The following is a 5259-nucleotide window of genomic DNA, read 5'->3' as shown; positions in this document are numbered from 1 at the left end:
ACAGGTATAGTCATTTGACTTATTGTTAAAGAAGACGTATATATAGAATGGATTCGTGCGTTCCGTTCTGCGATCCTCGACAAAGTGCCGTTCCGGAACGGCAAAAGAGAGTCAACACTACGCGGTGTTCCCAAGCGGTCACCCATCCAAGTACTGACCGCGCCCAACGTTGCTTAACTGTGCTTAAACTTTCTGTATATGTTGTTTATTTTCGTTAGCAATGAACTTTTTATTTTTTGTAATTTTTTAATTGTTGGGTTAAGGTAGCATTCCATGGAATTTTTGGGACGAGAACCAGTGCTTTCAACGTGGTATGAGCGTTGACATTAACGTATAAATGTTTATTTAATGCTCAGTTGTAAAACAAATGCTTTTCCATAATTTTATATTTTACAAATAGGTCCGCCCTGATTTGTTATAACATATTATGTACTGGTTGATCTACGGTATTTCAATTAATACTCTTCCCGCACATTGTATGTTAACAAGAAATGTACACGCTTATCTAAAAGGAACGAGCCCGTCCGATAAGAGTTCCGGAACGTGAAAGAACAGTGCCCCACGTGTCCGTTAGAAAATTCCCCAGGACCTCCTCTGAATCATCTGAGACCGTTTATCTCAAATGGAACCTCGAGGGTCCCCACGCATTCCAAACAAAGTCTCAAATGACCATCGGCTGCCTGGGGCGACAGACTTTGCGGAGCGGATTCGAAAATACGAGTAAGGGTAAAATGATACTTTCGGAAGTAATAACAATTAAAAAGAGGAACGGCAAAAGAGAGTCAACACTACGCGGTGTTCCCAAGCGGTCACCCATCCAAGTACTGACCGCGCCCAATGTTGCTTAACTTCGGTGATCGGACGAGAACCAGTGCTTTCAACGTCGTATGAGCGTTGACATTAACCTTTAAATGTTTATTTAATGCTCAGTTGTAAAACAAATGCTTTTCCATAATTTTATATTTTACAAGTAGGTCTCGCCTGATTTGTTTCAGCATATTATGTACGGGTTGATCTACGGTATTTGTATTACTTACTCTACCCGTGCATTGTACGTTACCAAGGCACAGGCACGCATATCTAAAAGGAACAAGCCCGTCCGATAAGAGTTCCGAAACGTGAAAGAACAGCACCCCACGTGTCCGTTAGAAAATTCGTAAAGACCTCTGAATCATCTGAGACCGTTTATCTCAAGTGGAACCTCAAGGGTCCCCACGCATCCAAACAAAGTCTCAAATGACCATCGGCCGCCCGGGGCGACAAACCTTTGCGGAGCGGATTCGAAAATACGAGTGAGGGTAAAATGATACTTTCCGGAAGTAATAACAATAGAAAAAGGATCGGCAAAAGAGAGTCAACACTACGCGGTGTTCCCAAGCGGTCACCCATCCAAGTACTGACCGCGCCCAATGTTGCTTAACTTCGGTGATCGGACGAGAACCAGTGCTTTCAACGTGGTATGAGCGTTGACATTAACCTTTAAATGTTTATTTAATGCTCAGGTGTATAATAAATAATTTCAGGCCTCTAAGTTCGAAAGTTATAAAACATTTAAGCGCGGACGAACTAAATAAATGCATTAAATAAACAATTTTTGTTAATGTCAACGCTCATACCACGTAGAAAGCACTGGTTGGCGTCAGTCGAAGAAGGGACACCGAAGGGTACGGACGTGTTTTTCACGTCCTAACCCAGGTCTCTAGGTTCGAGAGTCATAAAACACTTAAGCACGGACGAATTAAATAAACGCATTAAATAAACAATTTATATTAATTTCAACGCTCATACCACGTGGGAAGCACTGGTTCGCGTCAGTCGAAGAAGGGACACCGAAGGGTACGGACGTATTTTTCACGTCCTAACCCAGGCCTCTAGGTTCGAGAGTCATAAAACACTTAAGCGCGGACGCATTAAATAAACAATTTATGTTAATGTCAACGCTCATATCACGTGGGAAGCACTGGTTCGCGTCAGTCGATAAAGGGACACCGAAGGGTACGGACGTATTTTTCACGTCCTAACCCAGGCCTCTAGGTTCGAGAGTCATAAAACACTTAAGCGCGGACGAATTAAATAAACGCATTAAATAAACAATTTATATTAATTTCAACGCTCATACCACGTGGGAAGCACTGGTTCGCGTCAGTCGAAAAAGGGACACCGAAGGGTACGGACGTATTTTTCACGTCCAGACTCAGGCCTCTAGGTTCCAGAGTCATAAAACACTTAAGCGCGGACGCATTAAATAAACAATTTATGTTAATGTCAACGCTCATACCACGGAGAACGCACTGGTTCGCGTCAGTCGAAGAAGGGACACCGAAGGGTACGGACGTATTTTTCACGTCCTAACCCAGGCCTCTAGGTTCGAGAATCATAAAACACTTAAGTGCGGACGGAAAATTCGGCGCGACAGGCCAGTGACCTGTAGCACACAGAGTGTGGTCCTTGTGCTGCTCACAGCCTTTTGTGGCATTAGAAATATAAACTTAATATAAAAAAAAAAAACGTATGTAATTAAATCACACATCATTAACGTGCAGTGGTCGGAAATTATTGCTAACAATGCCATGACCGACACGAAAAGTGAAGTTAATCAAAGCCAACATGAGAATAGTTCCATAGTGACCAGTGTCGAAAGTGAAATCCATCGAACAGATTCGCGTGTGGAAAAAAATGAATACCGACGATTAACCGAAATCCAAGACGATATAACATTGTCAACCCGAAGAAAATATTTCGAAGAAACAAGGCAAAATGATTGGAGATCCATGGGCGGGCCTATTCCCAGAATCATGGACGAGGAAAGGCGAGCATGTTTAGAAGATATGAGCATTGCCTAAACAATTGATATGGCTAGACTAACAAGGAAGGTACCTGAGGTGTCCCCCTCCGATTTTGTTCATTTTTAAATATGTTACAGAGGACTAAAATCTAAGGGACCCGTGTTTTTTTTTATCGGCTGATAAACACTTTTAGGGGGTGAAATAAGGCTTCAAAGTTGGCCGTGCAAGGGGGTGAGTTGGCTGTTTCATATAGAGGCACTCGACCGATTTTCATGAAACAACCGTCAAAATGTAGGGAATGACGAATTATGAAACATGCATTTGGAATTTTTCGAAAAAATTCATTTTTAAGGGGTGAGCCACCCCTTTGAATACTTCTTTTACCCCTTACGCGAGCAGTAATTGCTCTATCCAAATGAAACTTGGTTAATTTATAGACCAGAACAATACAAAAAAAGTTTCATTTGGATAGAACAATTACTGCTCGCGTAAGGGGTAAAAGAAGTATTCAAAGGGGTGGCTCACCCCTTAAAAATGAATTTTTTCGAAAAATTCCAAATGCATGTTTCATAATTCTTCATTCCCTACATTTTGACGGTTGTTTCATGAAAATCGGTCGAGTGCTTCTATATGAAACAGCCAACTCACCCCCTTGCACGGCCAACTTTGAAGCCTGATTTCACCCCCTAAAAGTGTTTATCCGCCGATAAAAAAAAACACGGGTCCCTTAGATTTTAGTCCTCTATAACATATTTAAAAATGAACAAAATCGGAGGGGGACACCTCAGGTACCTTCCTTGTAAGACGGTCCCTCCGAACAGTGGACGGAACGGCACTTTGTCCAGGATCGCAGAACGGAACGCACGAATCCATTGTATATATACGTCTTCTTTAACAATAAGTCAAATAACCATACCTGTGAATCTACGGAAAAGATAGACCTGTCAATAGTACATAGGAAAAACAATTGAATCCTACGCCTAATTTAAATGTCAAGCGGCTCAGTAAAAAGAAGAGTGCAAGCATCAGCGACGAAAAAAAAAGAACAAAGGCAACAAGATGACAAAGATGCAAAGGTTTGCCGCCCTAGGTGGTCGATGGTCATTTGAGACTTTGTTTGGAATACATGGGGACCCTCGAGATTCCACTTGAAGTAAACGGTCTCAGATGTTTCAGAGGAGATCCTTAGGAATTTTCTAACGGACACGTGGGGTGCTGTTCTTTCACGTTCCAAAACCCTTATCGGATGGGCTCGTTCCTTTTAGATAAGCGTGCACGTTTCTTGTTAACGTACAATGCACGGGAAGAGTATTAATACAAATTCCGTAGATCGACCCATACATAATATGTTAAAATAAATGAGGACAAATCGATATATAAATTATAAAATGACGAAAAACTATTTCTTTTGCCACGGAACATTGAATAAACATTCTAATGTTAATGTCAACGCTCATACCATGTTGAAAGCACTGGTTCTCGTCCGATCACCGAAGTTAAGCAACATTGGGCGCGGTCAGTACTTGGATGGGTGACCGCTTGGGAACACCGCGTAGTGTTGACTCGTTTTTTGCTGATTCTCTTCTTAATTGTTATTACTTCTGAAAAGTATCATTTTACCCTCGCTTGTAATTCCGAATCTCTTACCCAAATATTTGTCGCCGCAGGCGGCCGATGGTCATTTGAGACTTTGTTTGGAATACATGGGGACCCTCGAGATTCCACTTGAGATAAACGGTTTCAGATGATTCAGAGGTCTTTACGAATTTTCTAACGGACACGTGGGGCGCTGTTCTTTCACGTTACGGAACTCTTATCGGACGGGCTCGTTCCTTTTAGATATGCGTGCCTGTGCCTTGGTAACGTACAATGCACGGGTAGAGTATTAATACAAACACCGTAGATCGACCCGTACATAATATTGAAGGAAATATTTCGAAGAGGCAAGGCAAATTATCGGAGGTCCATGGGCGGACCTATTCCCAGAATCATGGGCGAGGAAAGTGAGCATGTTTACAAGATATGAGTATGGCCTAAACAATTGATACGGCTAGACCAAGACGGTCCCTGCAAACAGTGGACGGGACGGCACTTGGTCGAGAATCATAGAAGGGAACAGTTGGACCAATTTCTATACGTCTCCTTGAGGCTAACACATATAATTTTTAACGATTAATAATCTGTGAATCTACGAAAATATATACTTGTCAATAGTAGATTCGCCTTCGTTAATTTCACCTCCAACAATATGTTGTGACTAATCAGTTTAGATCTACTTGTAAATTATAAAATTATAAATAAGTGTTTATTTTCCCACGGAACATTAAATAAACATTTTAAATTTAATGTCAACGCTCATACCACGTTGAAAGCACTGGTTCTCGTCCGATCACCGAAGTTAAGCAACATTGGGCGCGGTCAGTACTTGGATGGGTGACCGCTTGGGAACACCGCGTAGTGTTGACTCTCTTTT

The 5259-nt window shown here is 41.9% G+C and overlaps 4 non-coding genes and 1 pseudogene across 4 annotated transcripts; 2 read left to right on the top strand and 3 right to left on the bottom strand.

Moving 5' to 3' along the window:
• Positions 1 to 109: 109 nt before the first annotated feature.
• LOC111674263 lies at positions 110 to 325 on the bottom strand (annotated as a pseudogene).
• A 455-nt stretch (positions 326 to 780) lies between these two features.
• LOC111674262 lies at positions 781 to 899 on the bottom strand. The gene has a single exon (XR_002762321.1). It is a non-coding gene; the product is annotated as a 5S ribosomal RNA (ribosomal RNA).
• A 453-nt stretch (positions 900 to 1352) lies between these two features.
• Positions 1353 to 1471, bottom strand: LOC111674261. The gene has a single exon (XR_002762320.1). It is a non-coding gene; the product is annotated as a 5S ribosomal RNA (ribosomal RNA).
• A 2760-nt stretch (positions 1472 to 4231) lies between these two features.
• LOC111674259 lies at positions 4232 to 4350 on the top strand. The gene has a single exon (XR_002762318.1). It is a non-coding gene; the product is annotated as a 5S ribosomal RNA (ribosomal RNA).
• A 783-nt stretch (positions 4351 to 5133) lies between these two features.
• LOC111674260 lies at positions 5134 to 5252 on the top strand. The gene has a single exon (XR_002762319.1). It is a non-coding gene; the product is annotated as a 5S ribosomal RNA (ribosomal RNA).
• Positions 5253 to 5259: the final 7 nt, after the last annotated feature.

The sequence above is a fragment of the Orussus abietinus genome, unplaced genomic scaffold (assembly GCF_000612105.2).
Source record: "Orussus abietinus isolate OABI.00-Male unplaced genomic scaffold, Oabi_2.0 scaffold1306, whole genome shotgun sequence".
NCBI lineage: Eukaryota > Metazoa > Arthropoda > Insecta > Hymenoptera > Orussidae > Orussus > Orussus abietinus.
This window is presented reverse-complemented; position numbering and strand designations above follow the sequence as displayed.